This window comes from Danio rerio, chromosome 9, assembly GCF_052040795.2.
Source record: "Danio rerio strain M-AB ecotype USA chromosome 9, GRCz13ab, whole genome shotgun sequence".
NCBI lineage: Eukaryota > Metazoa > Chordata > Actinopteri > Cypriniformes > Danionidae > Danio > Danio rerio.
In genome coordinates this window covers 21732943-21748331 of record NC_141029.1, presented here as the reverse complement: position 1 = coordinate 21748331, position 15389 = coordinate 21732943, and positions in this window count along the sequence as shown.

Sequence of the window (15389 nt, the reverse complement as noted above, 5' to 3'; positions counted from 1 at the left end):
AACCAGGTGCTACACATTTTAAACAATATTGATCCGCGATCGGTAAATGTAGCTTGTGTGGGCACTACTGCGCTACTTCACTAATGAAATAGCTTTGCTACTGTGAAAAGCTATTTGATTTTTTTAGCGACGCTACCGTCACGCTACTGAGAAATGTAGTTAAGCTAGCTACACTGGTAATGTGATAACATCACTTTGGCCAGAGGAGTCTGCTAGTGCCCTGAAATTCAAAAATCGATAACTTTATAAATCAAAATATATCATTAGAAATTAAAGGGTCTGTTTTTATTTCTGTACACTCACGATAACGACAAAAACATTTGCTTTTATAAAACAAAGAAACGCTAGCTTACATACCTGCAGATGCTTCCTCATGCTTTTCAATGGCAAAGAGGATTAGACATGGTGCGCCCATGGCCATTAATTTGATTTAACAGTAGGGGGGACAATAAATATAAAATTTCTTATGATCAATTTTAAAAGATTTTTTGAAGGCGACACAAATAATACAGCTGAATTGTACTTCTAAAGATATGTCCCCACAGTTAAAAATGGTTTTATTGTTCATATTACAGCATGGAGACTACATTATGGTTATTTTCAAAGTTTTTCTCAGGTTCAATGACAAAGCAAATTTTTCTTTAAAACTATTTATTGCATTGTTTGTTGTGTTGTTTACAGTCAACAGACTGACTCCTGAAGCAGAAAAAATGCAGGAAAAGACGTTTTCCATACTCATAATAACTAACTGGTTTACATTACACTTGCTAAATTGAGAGATCATATTGTAAATTGGTGAGCCTGTGAGGTTCATCTGCTAAACAGCCACAACTCAGAAAACATTTTTAAAAATTGTTCACCCCTAAAAGAATTGTCATTATCCCTTCAATAAAGCACAACACCCTTACCTGACACTGTACATCTGACTGACCCTGCTCTGCCTGATTCTCAATCAGTTCTTTCTCCTCTGCCTGTGATTGATAATGTGACATTAGTATTTTCATAAGCACTCATTCTCAAAGCCAAATTGCTTAATATGTGAACTTTTTGTACTTGGAGTTTTGCTGCACTGAAAAATTATCTTATGTCCATTTTCCATTTCTCTGTCATTTTATCATTGAGGTAAAGTTGGTTTTATATTTCCACATTCAGTCTGTCATAATATTACCTCAGAAGAGTATTCATTGGAAATTTTAAACAGTAAAATTATATTAGCAGCCAACAACCATCAAAGTACAGCATTGTTTACAGTTAGTGTTAATATTATATTGGTTTACCTAAAGGTTCTATTAAGACGTTGCAATTGATACAAAATACAGCAGCCAGAGTTTTATTGAAATTGAAGACACAAGAACACATCACAGCAGCATTAATAGAATAAATTTTAGGATTCTTTTATTAGTTTATAAGGCACTACACAACATGACACCTTTCATACTTTTCTGACTGCTTATCAAAATATAATCCAAACCGTTTGCTACGCTCTTCTAGCACTCGACTTTTAGAATTTCACTTTGTAAATCTGATGCGATCTGGCGGCACTTCTTTTAGTCACTATGCTGCAAAATCTTGGAATTGTCTCCCAAATGAAGTGAAAGAATCCCCCAGAATTTATTTTTAAAAAGCTTGTTAAAAAGCACCTTTTTAAAATTGCGTATGAATATAAGTTTGTAAAGTTTATGCAATTTATGTATATTGTGTAGGTTTATGTACATATGCATGTACGGTGTGTGTGCATGTATGTAAAGAATATTGGTAACGCTTTCTTTTACAACCCGCAAAGTACCGCGTAAGTACAGTGAAATTACAGTGTACTTTTCTGTACGTACTGTGTAAGTATAATGAACGTATGTGTAGGTATAAGGGAACAAACCGTAATGCTTGGGTAAAAAGGGGGTAACAACCAGATGTTCATCACGAAAATTACCGCGTAAGTACAGTGAAATAACGGTGTACTTTTCTGTACATATAGTGTAAGTATAAATAACGCTTACTTAGGTATAAGGGAACAAACTGTAATGCTTGGGTAATAAGGGGGTAACACACAATCTCCCATATGATCTGATCATAGTACTTTTGTTTGATAGTAATGTATAGTGTCTGTATGGTATCTGTAAATATTTAGTATGTGAAATTGTTGGACAACCACTACACACACATAAAACAGCAAAATAAACATGTCTACAGCTTACTAAAAGCCTTTATGTCTGTTCATATATTTTATATAAATGCAGAGCAGCAAGACCCATGGGATTTCATCAGCCACTCACCATCAGAGTCCTCAGTGGAAGCTGAGAAGAGCAGAAGAGGAAGCCAAGCAAGAGATGCCAGAAAAAAGGGGGAATGAAATATTGTGTTATTTTGCTGTCTGAGTATAGGCAGGTGCAGTGGGTAGCACAATCGCCTCACAGCAAGAAGGTCGCTGGTTCGAGCCTTGGCTGGGTCAGTTGGCATTTCTGTGTGGAGTTTGCATGTTCTCCCCATGTTAGCGTGGGTTTCATCCGGGTGCTCCCACAAGTCCAAAAATATGTGGTGACATTGGGTAAGCTAAAATTGTCCGTAGTGTATGTGTGTAAATGAGTGTGTATGGATGTTTCCTAGTGATGGGTTGCAGCTGGGTGGCAACACAGTGGCACAGTAGGTAGTGCTGTTTCCTCACAGCAAGAAGGTTGTTGGTTCGAGCCTCGGCTGGGTCAGTTGGCGTTACTGCGTGGAGTTCTTCCTGCGTTCGCGTGGGTTTCCTCCGGGTGCTCCGGTTTCCCTCACAGTCCAAAGACATGCGGTACAGGTAAATTGGGTAGACTAAATTGTCTGTAGTGTATGCGTGTGAATGGGTGTGTATGGATGTTTCCCAGAGATGGGTTGCAGCTGGAAGGGCATCCACTGCGTAAAACATATGCTGGATAAGTTGGTGGTTCATTCCACTGTGGCGACCCCAGATTAACAAAAGGACAAAGCCGAAGAGAAAATGAATGAGTATAGGCAATGATAGACAGGACAATGTTTGATTAAGATGAAGTTTTTTAAAATGCTTATTTATTAAAATAAAGGTTACAAAGTAAAGAACAAATATATTGTGTGTTTGTATATTTATTTTACTGCCTTCAAGATTTTACATTGTAAACTAAAGGGAACAAGGGGGGAACAAATGTTGTATTTACCCTTTAACTACAGGTAACAAGAGAGGAACAAAGCTTCACTTTAATCTACAACCCTCAAATGTGGTATTTACCCTGTAAGTACAGGGAACAAGGGGGTAACAAGGGAGGAACAGTGCTTCACTTTAATTTACAACCCTCAAATGTGGTATTTACCCTGTAAGTACAGGTAACAAGGGAGGAACAACGCTTCACTTTAATTTACAACCCTCAAATGTGGTATTTACCCTGTAAGTACAGGTAACAAGGGAGAAACAGTGCTTCACTTTAATTTACAACCCTCAAATGTGGTATTTACCCTGTAAGTACAGGGAACAAGAGAGGAACAATGCTTCACTTTAATTTACAACCCTCAAATGTGGTATTTACCCCGTAAGAACAGGGAACAAGGAGGGAACAAATACTGTATTCACCCTTTAATTACAGGGAACAAAGAGGGAAGAAGCTGAACTTTAACACACTAGTGTATACGTGAACACTAAGAACACACTGTAAAAAATTGCTGTTAAAAAACGGTCAGATTCTACGATAAAATAATGTTTTTTCACTAAAACAGTAATATTCTGTTAAAAACAGTGCTTTCTGGGTAACATTTTTGTTTTCGAGAAATAAAACCAACTGCAGAAAACTGTGAGCTAACAGAGTTCAGATTCGATGTTTTGAAGTCTGTGTTTGAAATCACGCTTTGCGTCCTTGTTCACTATTTGTATCACTATACACTAGTTAACTAATATAGTTCACCTGACAGTTTTAATGAACACTAATGAGTGAATTCAGACACTGATGAACACCTGCTGTTAATAATTACAATTACTGAAGAAAATAAACAAGAAACACAAACAGTGACTTGAGTTACAACATTAAATAAAATAAAATAAAATAAAACACCTTCAGTCTCAGCAGAGGATCATAAAACAACTCCACAAACAACAGCAGACACACTTATTACTGACTGATTTGACGTCCATACAATTCTCATTGAGATCCAACAGAAATTAAGGTGTTTTTTGTGTCACCGTAATGGAGTGAGGGGCTGATTTAGTTGGGTTCTTCACCCTTGAACTCATTTAAGAAGACTTTCCAACTGCTGTAATACAGAGTTTACAAAACGTTTGTACTATAGCAATAAAGTTGGGAAGTCAATAAATAGAGAAATCTATTTATCTGAAATTAGTTCTGATAAATGTTTTGGTATAAATCTGGATGAAAGGCCTCATGCAATAGATTTTATGCTTTGTTGCAGGTATTAATTTAATTAATGTGAAGTGGAAACAGAAAAGATACCTCTGAAATTACTTAACAGTTAAGAAATAACATAAAAAACCAGTTCAGTTATGACAAATACACACCCAGACCTCATGAATCTGACCTTGTACCTCAACAATGGTAACATCTCAAATGTTTCATGCTGCAATGCATGCTGGGAGTGGCACTGTACAAATATCCCAGCATGCATTGCGGTATAAATAAATGTTGTATAATGGTCTAACGGTTTTCTTTATTTGTGTTTGATTCTGCTGTTGTTTATGTTTAGACTTTCAGTTGCCTGTTTGTGAGTTAAACTGTTAATTTTGTTAAATTTGTTGTCACCATTATTGAGGTTCATATGCTGATTATTGATGTCTCTTTGAGTGCGATTTACACCATAGAGTAGTGTTATTGTCCAAGATATTCTTAAAAACTTCCAGAAATCATTGCAATATATATATATATATATACATATAATGTAAACAATAGATTTAACATTGAATAGGAGCAGTACATTTTATAATACTAAATGAGAACAGACTCTGCCATTTAATAGCAACATGAACATCACCAGATCTTAATTAGGTTTTTGGCTGGCTTGCCTCAACAAAAGAGCTTTTTAAACAAAGTTCTTAACAATTGCAGCAGCCAAGATATATAAATGTTAAAAATGACAGGGCTAAGAGCCCAACTAAAGCAAACTCTGTTCTCCATGATGGTGACGTAAAACTTTAACTTTTTCTCAAGAAGAACTTTAGTAGATGTTATACAAAAATACATGTATTAAGTAATAAGCATAGCTGGTGATGATGTTTGTAGAGTTGTTTAATCATCCACTGATCATTTAAATGATTTAATCATTTGTTGTTCTTCAGGTTATTTCATTATAAAGCTGTGACTAAAGTTTTGTATGTTCTGTTCTTGTTTTTTCCCTTCAGTATTTCCTCATTTGTTCATTGTTAATCCTCAATTATCATTTAATTAGTCAGTTAATTAATGAATTTACTTCAGCTTTGCTCCATGTTTCTTGAACACACAGTAGTGTGGACACTTCAATTAAAACTGAAGTATAGGCTCTGGGGTTTAAAGGGTTAAAGGTGTGAGAGGTAAAAACACAGTGTAAAAATGTATTTTAACAGTAATATACTGTTAATTTACACAACGGAAGTAGACTGTAAAAAAACAGTATATTGCTGGCAACCACAGCTGCCAGTAGATTACTGTTAAATCAAGGAAAAACAGTATTTTACTGTAAAACCTGAAGCTAATTTCTTCTGTGTGTCACCGTTGTGGAGGAGAGTAGAGCTAGTGTATGAGTTAAAGATGAACAATGAACTGCTGATGTTATTCTGCATGTTTCTTTATTTAAAGACAGCGGCTGTTTAGTGGCTGATGCAGTCAGAATCTCTCTGGTGATTCCAGATTTACATGTATGTGTGCTGTTGTGAAAAATAAGACATTAAGAGTTAAACCGAACTTTTCTAATTAACTAAAATAAGTTATCATTATAAGTATGCTTCTAAGCATATATAGCACATTACTTCATAAACTCATTCAGCAGTTGACCAAGTTAAAGCAGTTGCTTTCAGTGAGCAAAATGAGTTCACTTGAGTATTGTGTAAATCAATGTAGTCCATGTATTTTTACAGCAACATACTGTAAAATAACAGTACATTGCTGGCAACTGCAGCTGCCAGTATTTTACTGTTTTTTAACGGGACAATTTTTAACAGTGCAGAGTAAACTACAGCAGCAGTTTTTATTGATTGAATACCAAATTACTACATTTTTCTATAAAGCATCAGCTATACATTTACTGAAATGCAACAGTTGGCCCCCCTGTGCAAACAGCAGTAAAGATGCAATCCTGTTTTAATCTACATTGAACCCTGACGGTAGGCCTATATCATGCAAAGTTATTTGTTGATAGTGAGTTATGGAGACATTGATGGCTTTGGTGAGATCGACGAGTAAACATAAAGTAAGTAGTGTATGGAAATATATTTTATATTGAATTGCAGATTTAAAATGCATACAGTATACAATAAGGGTTAATAATTTCACAGGTTGTAAACCTTTTATTCATTAAACACCCCGTATAAAACCCAAGCACTGAATAAGAGTACTAATGTACTCACGCAGGTGCATGTACAGTACATTTGCAAATAGCAATAGGTTGTCACCATCCTTGCATAATTCTTCATATGTATACAATACTTGAAGAAAAGTACATCGTAAACGTAATATACTTACGCGGATCTTTGCTTGATAAATATCTTATTGTTACTCCCCTATTACACATACATTATGGTTTGTTCTTTTGCAATTTAAAGAAAAGTACAACGTTATTTCACAGTACTTACGCGGTACTTTTCATGCTGAATATCTGGTTGTTACCCCCTTATTACCCAAGCATTACAGTTTGTTCCCTTATACCTAAGTAAGCGTTATTTATACTTACACTATACGTACAGAAAAGTACACCGTTATTTCACTGTACTTACGCGGTAATTTTCGTGATGAACATCTGGTTGTTACCCCCTTTTTACCCAAGCATTACGGTTTGTTCCCTTATACCTACACATACGTTCATTATACTTACACAGTACGTACAGAAAAGTACACTGTAATTTCACTGTACTTACGCGGTACTCTGCGGGTTGTAAAAGAAAGCGTTACCAGAATATTGTGTGTGATCGTGTAGATGTATGCTTTTATCTGAGTATACATTTTGCTTTAATTGTCTAATATACATTTTTTTTGTATTTGGTTTATTTTACAATGCCTGTTTGTTGTTTGTGAAGTGCCTTGAGTTCCATGTATGTAGGAAAAGTGCTATACAAATAAAATGTATAATTATTTTATATTATTAATGTTGTTTTGAAGTAAAACTTGCATGATATTTCAGTTCAAATATTCAAAGTACCATGGTAAACAATGTATGGAGCTGTCACTGAATGAATGTGCGAATATAAAACCAACTTTACCTAAATCATTTTATCTAGTCCATGACACTGCAATGCAAGTTTATTTATACTGTAGCACATTTTATACACAATGCTAATTCAAAGTGTTTTACAGAAAGAATGAAAAACTATCATAAAAATCATCATAACAATAAAAACAAGGACATTTTATATTTTAAATTAATTTAGTCACCTAAGAACAGAACTGAAATTGATTATACAAAAAATAAAGTGGGGCTTGTTTGGACGTAGCACAGTGCTCATTTAGCAAATCCACAGCTAAACAATATGCTAATTGTGGCCGTTAATGTAAAGTTAACATTATGCCAAGTCGTCACAAATGAAACAATGCACTTTGGCGTATTATTTTGCAGTGCACTAACGTATGCAACAAGCTAAACAAGCATATGTTAACTACATGAGTAAATTTAACCGCTAATACAGCAGATTCATGGACATCGGTGATCTGCATTTTTGCCGCAACTAATTTATAAATGATTCTGTATTAACTTTGAAGAGAATCGATTTATTTAATGTGATTAATACACCCTACTTACTCAAATTCAACATTTACCCGTAGCCACACACCAAACTTCTGTCTGTCTGTCTGTGACTGTGTGTGACTGACAGGCTGCGTTTACGTGAGGAGTAGGTGGATCAAACCACTTTGAGGAAGCGGGGGTGAACTCTTTCTAAATGCATTTTAAATAATAAATGCGGGTTTTTTCCACTTAGACAATTATTTTAGAAATACACACATATATTCTTCAAAATAGAGAGTGTGTTTATATATATATATATATTTATATATTTTATTTAGTGAGGAAGACAATGAACTTCTTCCCCCCGGGATTTACACCCGTGGTTGCGCCGCAAATCAAAAGCATCAGCGCTCGAATAAATGGCCTTAGCAGAAGCCATTGTGCATATCAAAAACAGGAAAATCAATAGATTTATATTATTCAACATATAACAGAGATTTAAAGAAAAATATTAGATGTAACCCCATTTGTAATCTTTAACATTTTCAAAAGTAACTGTGATTTAATTACATATTTTTCTTAGTAACTGTAACTAATTACTGTTACTTTTATTTTGTAATTAAATTACGTAACGGCGTTACATGTAAATAGTTACTCCCCAACACTGATGCTGCAATATCGTACATCAACTGTTTTGGCTGGTATGTGCTACCACAGCACGTCTCAGTTCGCTTGCCATCCGCTCTTCCAGAGTCTTGCGGCTAAAAAGCTTTGCACTGTTCATATGACGTACAAGCTCTTCATGCCAGCTTACATGCTCTCAGGACTGTTATGTTTCTGGAAGAACAGGGACTCCATCTTGGAATGTTCCAGCTATTTTGGGCACGCTTCAGAGAAGCCCAGGTCATCCTGCTGTTTCTCCTGAGCAGCCCTCCCGAGCAGGAGCGGGTCTCGCTCGTTGTGCCTCTCTGCCCCCATTCCATCCCTGCACCCTCTCTCGCCCTCTTGAAATCTCTCTAGCCCCAGCGGTTATGATTAGATTCGTTGAGCCACTCGGTCTGTATCTATAAGTTTTCTGTCCTTAGGCAGCTCTGCTGAACGCGCTGGTATCAGGAGGGTTAGGATTCCGGTGGCATTTTCCGTCAGCGAATTGTGCCAGTAATTTGGACCGACCTTCTCTCACGTTTACCTGAGACCTCGGTTCATCTTATGCCAAGTCTTCTACCGCCCACTTTTAAAATGAGGTGGTGAGCCTGCAAGCGCTGCCTGTGGAAGAGGCAGACCCAGCCTTTTTATGGCTATGTCCGTGCACTGCGTTTAACGTGACAGGAATAATATGCAGCTCTTTTCTGTGTATGATCAGCAGAAGAGAAATGCTGTATTACATTAGAGCTTGGTTCATTTTTTAGTTTATGCCATAACCCTCGCTTTATGTGCTAGGGTGAGCTGTGTCCCCCAGAAGAGAGAGCACACTTATTAATAATGCAATGATATATAAGCAGGGCCTCCTTTCCGACGTGAGTACGCAGCCTCTTAAACAGATCATGTAGAGCTGCAGGCTGGGTGACATCTAACACATTCTTGATATACCCTCGAGTGGAGTGAGTTTCCTCCCAATTACTGGTTACCCCGGTCAATCGGGAGGAAATTAAGCTCAGTGTCAATAAACGCTTGCTGTGCCAGGCTCCCTAATCTGGAGATGCATGTGCATATTCTATTCTACTAGTAAGTTTCCCTTTTTAGGTGAATCCTAGAGAAGGCCCCCAGCACCTCACTCAGCGGAGAAGTCGAGTGCATGGCTCAATGTGTTGTCTGGTATGCCCATCTGATCTACCCGCACTCATGCTGAGGTTCGGTGCCAGCTATGTGCATTCCTCTGTTCTTGGTGATGCCATTTGCATTATTCACCATGGTGTGTTCCGGCTTGACTGCTGTGGAGTTTTCAATACTGTCTCTCAAAAGTCTTACGCCAATGAACGTAACCCACGTTCCCTGAATAGGGAATGGAGATGTGTGTCTCCACTGCCACAGCATCTGAGTCTCCAGCTGGGAGCTGACTCCAAAAATGGACTGATATAGCCTTTTTGAGCTCATCAGTTTCAGCTGTGGAACTAAGTTCAGCCAATTCAATTGGCATTTCATTGGCTCGTTTTCTTATCTTCAGAAGTGATTGGTCATTTGACGCACTCCCAAAAGTCTGTTTATATACTGAAAGAAATATCCATGTAGTCATTCTCAAAATATTCTGTTTTTGTAACTGGGTCTTATCTTAAGTTGTCCCTGTACTAGGCAGGCGCCTTGATGTTGCGCCTTGACATTCTTGAGCACTGGATAAAATTGTTCTGCTTAACAGCTGAATATTTGCACGTATTCATAGCCCATGTACCCTTGAGTATGATGTACAAAAGCTGGGAATACCCCAGTCTTCTTTAGAAGAGAGCAATAAACTGTTGAATTCACATCTCAGTTGTTGTTTGTTGTTGCCTTCCTGGAGCTCCAGCTTACTGAGGATACACACAGACAGTCTGCAATTTATCCCAACAACTTGGTGACCCCGACGTGATGAAGCTGATCAGGTAAGACATGAATTTGGTTTTGACTACCTGATTAGTTTCATCACTAAACTGAGTGTTCAGGAAGCTGGCAAGACATGAATTTGGTTTTGACTGCCTGATAAGTTTCATTACTGAACTGAGTAATCATTGGCTGGGATTTTCCCTGACAAGCTAAGAAGAGCTTGCTATACAAAAGTAGAACGATCATTCTGTGTGTTTTCTAGTAAGTATTTACTAACGTGGGTGGTTCATACCCCAAGCCTGAGATAGGGGAAGGCTCTAAAGATTGGATGTATCGATGTGGGTGGGGATATTACACTAATCCATGATTAGATAATCTAGCAGGGTGGACGGAGGCACAAGCAATGCGTCCCTACCCTAGAAATGGGTCATTTGACCCCCATGTGCTAAAACGGGCTGACAAATTAATTTATGAAAGTGAAGGAGATGCCGAATGGGACCATGATTATATGAGAAAGGGTTATGAAATCTGGATGAAGATGATGAGTGTGTGGAATGATAAACAAAATATTAACCTTCCAAAAGAGGTAAAGAAATTAATTCTGAAGCCTTTTAAAGGCTCAGCATCAAAGATTGAAATAAAAAGAAAAGAGACACTCAAAGTGCCTCCAGCCCCCATTGTTACTGTTCCCTCAGTTATAGTTACTGTTCCTACTCCTCCCCTCTCCTCCCCCATTCCTGATGAGGGGCAAGGAAAGGCACAGCAGAGGATGCCTCTGTATCCTGTACAAGAATTAGAGGGGCTTCGCACAGAGACACCAAACCAAGGGGATAATCAGGCTTTCCTATGGGTCTTAAAGAAAGGGGGACATGCTGAAGTAACCCCTCCCTCCGCAACACAGCTCAAGGATGTCATTTCACTGCTTCCTGATATGAGCAGGCCATTAGAATTTGTAGAAACTATGATACGTGTCTCTAGAAATGCACAGCTTACAGGAGCTGATTATAAATTTATATTGATGAACAAAATGGGGTCTCAATATGATGAGACAGCCCTCATTGATGCTGTTCCTTGCTTGTGCTCTAAAAATGATGAGGTTAAACTACAACCCCAGCAAATGATACGTAGAGTAAAAATTAAAGAAGGGGATTATGAGGAACAAGAATACACAAAAGATGTACCGTATTTTTACTGGCGGGATGAACAGGGTGCTATAGATATCCTGAAGCGACAGCTTACTGCTTACCTTGTGGACACTCGTTGTGCTCACAGAGACTTGTCACACGTGACCAGCTGTAAGCAGGAAAAGAAAGAGACAGTTTCTGCCTTCCTCCAGCGTTTTTCCAATGCTTGCATACATCTGGGAGGATTTGATCTCCCTGAAAGGCAGCCACAAGCACTGTTTATTTTCACTTTTATTAGTAACGGTACTCCAGATGTTCAGAAGATACTTAAATTTCAAATATCTGATCAATCTCAAATGACTCATGAACAGCTCAAGCAGAGGCTTCGAACGATGACTGGCAATGGTCTGTTCGATCAAACTTTGAATGTCGCCCTCCTACAAATGTTGGGGTGCGCAATTATACCCTCATAACTGATTTAATAACTGCTTGCCATCTTCCCTTGCAACTGGCCATTGTTAAAACTCAGGGCCATTTGAAAGAACACACTGATGAAGCCAAAGGAAACGCTCTGGCTGACCGACATGCTAAATTAGCAGCACAACAGCCTTTGCCTGAGGACTCTATGCACGTTTCCTTGTTGTCTACAACCTCGGCTTCGGGGATGCTCCCTGACATTGATTTGGCTATGTTACAAGCATCAGCCACTGACGAGGATAAGTCCTTCTGGGACTCCTTTTCTTCCACGTTTGATGAAAAGATGGGTCTATGGCACGACAACACTGGTCGCCTATGTCTCCCACATGTGGCACTGTCATTCCTCGTCCACGAATTTCATGGTGTCACTCATCGTGGACGAAGAGGGGTACATGAGATGATGCGATCTTTGTTTTGTGTTTCAAAACTAGAAAACACCATTAATAACATACTTGACAAATGCCTTATATGCGCTCAATATAATGTATCAAAGCCTGTGGCACAGCACCAACATTTACCAAGACCAATCACACCTTTTTCTGAATGGCAAGTAGATTTCACGCATATGTCCAAGAGGGGACCGTTTAACCCCCTGGGGTCGAACGCGTTCTGACAAGTTTTTACCTCATTGAGCTGAAATTAACCTAAATTACACTTTCAGTTTTTAACGTACAGGTAAGATCAATACATCAATCGAATCTGTTAGGTGTCTACTTTTAAATGTGTACACTCACAACAAAAACAAATGTGTGTGCTTTTGCAAAACAAGGATAATAAACAGTGTAGGCATTCTGTCTTTTCTCTCCGTGAACTGTTTTTAGAAACGCGTCAGTAAAATGCGCTGAAACTCCGTGAAAACAATACACCCAGACACGAGACACATATCTTTATAAAGCTTGAAGTGTCTACTTTTAAACGCAGCTATGCATGTTGAAAACAAATATTGTTTGATAAAGTAATCAGTATGAAACCAATGCTATGTCTAGCTTCTCAGTCTGAGCTCATTAGAGTTAATGCGACCACGCCCACAAAGCTTTGACATTACAAACAGCCTGCATGAGAAGCGCACAACAGTAGACTGTGTCAGGAAAAACACGTCATTAAAATTAACTGAAACTCAGCAAATACTCAACAAAGAAACATGTGATATGTTTCTAAAATAGCTTGATATGTCTACTTTTGCATTAATCAATTCAAGTTGAAAACAAATAATCTCCTTTCATGTAATTCGTATAAAAGTAAAGGCAGGTACTGATTCTCCTGTCGCCTCATTACAGCCAACGTGATCCCGCCCGCAGTGAAGGCGCAGTTCATATGGAAATGAACTGAGGTGAGCCAGCCAGCCAGGTGATAATGTACACACTCCCCGAGACATGGCATCAAACGATAAGCTTTATTTTAGTTACTTATTTTGTTTAAACGATGGCACGCTACACAGGTGAAGAAGCACAGTACTAAACAGCGACAAAGAATTTACCTTCTCCTCAGAGGAAGAGCGCGATTCTGATGACGAGCGCATGCATTTAGAAGAACGTCTAGACCCAGCAAAGGACAGAATTCCTGCCGATAAGTCTTTAATCTAACCTTTATGATATTAAATATGTCCTTACAGGCCACTTATAGTTTCATTGCTATACAAAGTGTATCCTATAACGTATAGCGTGTAATGATAAACGTAGGCCTATATAATGAAAAATGTAATGTTATATATATATATATATATATATATATATATATATATATATATATATATATATATATATATCATAATTATATATATATATATATATATATATATATATATTATTATTATTATAATTATATGTATATTATAAAAATAAATACTTGTTTACAATACAGGTACTGTTCTGTTTAAAATTCCTATGTGGTAACTGAGTTTATTAGGTTTACTAGTATTGAGTTATTTTGTGTGATAGTTAAATATATTTTTAATAAACTGCAAACAAAAAAATATATAAATAAACTATTTCTTTTCTCAGATTCTTTCTTGAAACTCTTAGTCACATACCTGTCTGATGGCTCATTATGCAGCTCATTATGCAGGTCTTTGTCTTCTCTGGTGTTACTCACTGCATAGTAATGATAGTTCACGCCTTCTCGCATAAACTATTTTCACACAGAAAGTGACTTAGAAATTTTAATTCATTGTATTGTTTTCTGTGAGCAAGTGAAAAAGATGATTCTCACATCATTTTGAAGCAAAAACACTAGACTACCAGATCCAGTTCTCAAAAGTCTTGTGCACAAATGTTCTCTGTGTGTTTCACGGCCTTGTTTCAGGGATTTCAAAATTTTAGTTTTTCACTAACCACGCATAAACGTTTCTTTCTCAAAAACACAAACAACTTGTGCTGTTTACAGTGTTATCACACTTTAGCCATTAAAATGTTTTTAAGATACTGAACACAACACAAATGTCAGTGCATGTCAAAACTTTTCCAGAGCCCCAAAACACCCTCAGACCCCAGAGGGTTAAGTATCTACTGGTTTGCGTGGATAAATTTTCAAAATGGGTAGAAGCTTTTCCCTGCTCAAGGGAAAATGCACAAGTGGTAACACAGAAATTGATCTCTGAAATTATACCTAGATATGGGATCCCACAAAGTATCGATTCAGATAAAGGAACACCTTTTACATCAAAGGTAACGCAACAATTGGCAACTGAATTAAATATAAATTGGCGTTTCCACATACCCTATCATCCACAATCATCTGGATTTGTGGAGCGAACTAACAGAACCTTGAAAGGAAAGATAAAGAAGGCCTTAAGACAACACAGTCATAAAGATTGGGTAAAAATTTTACCAATAGTACTAGCAGATTTGAGAATGACACCACAAGCAAATTTGGATTCTTTATCACCATATGAGGTGGTGATGGGAAGACCTTTCCCTATCCCATGGCAAGGGGGAATTATGGGAGTGGGTATTGAGCTTTCTAACCACATGTCAGAATTCTCAGCGGCCCTAATTCAGAAACTTAATCAGTATTGGGGAATGGTAACAAAGTAACACCCTGAAATTCCACTTGAGGCAGCACACCCTTTCCAGATAGGGGACAAGGTGCTAATAAAAGATATAAAACCCCAGAAAGATTTAACTGACCCCAAATACGAAGGGCCAGCTGAGGTTCTGGCTGTTACACGCACTGGTGTATTAACTGATCTTTTTCCACGGTGGATCCATGGCACCAGAGTGAAACCATTGAAGTAAATGTCTATGATATGATATTAATAGTTTTTGTTTTGCAGACTACTTCTACTGATAACCCTACTGACACAGGCCCACACTGAAGTACACAACTTATTCTGGCAGTATGCTAACTGGACTGCACGACAAGAAGTGTTCTCCTCTACTGTGACTATATCCTTGAAACCTTTGCCTTTTACATGTACTA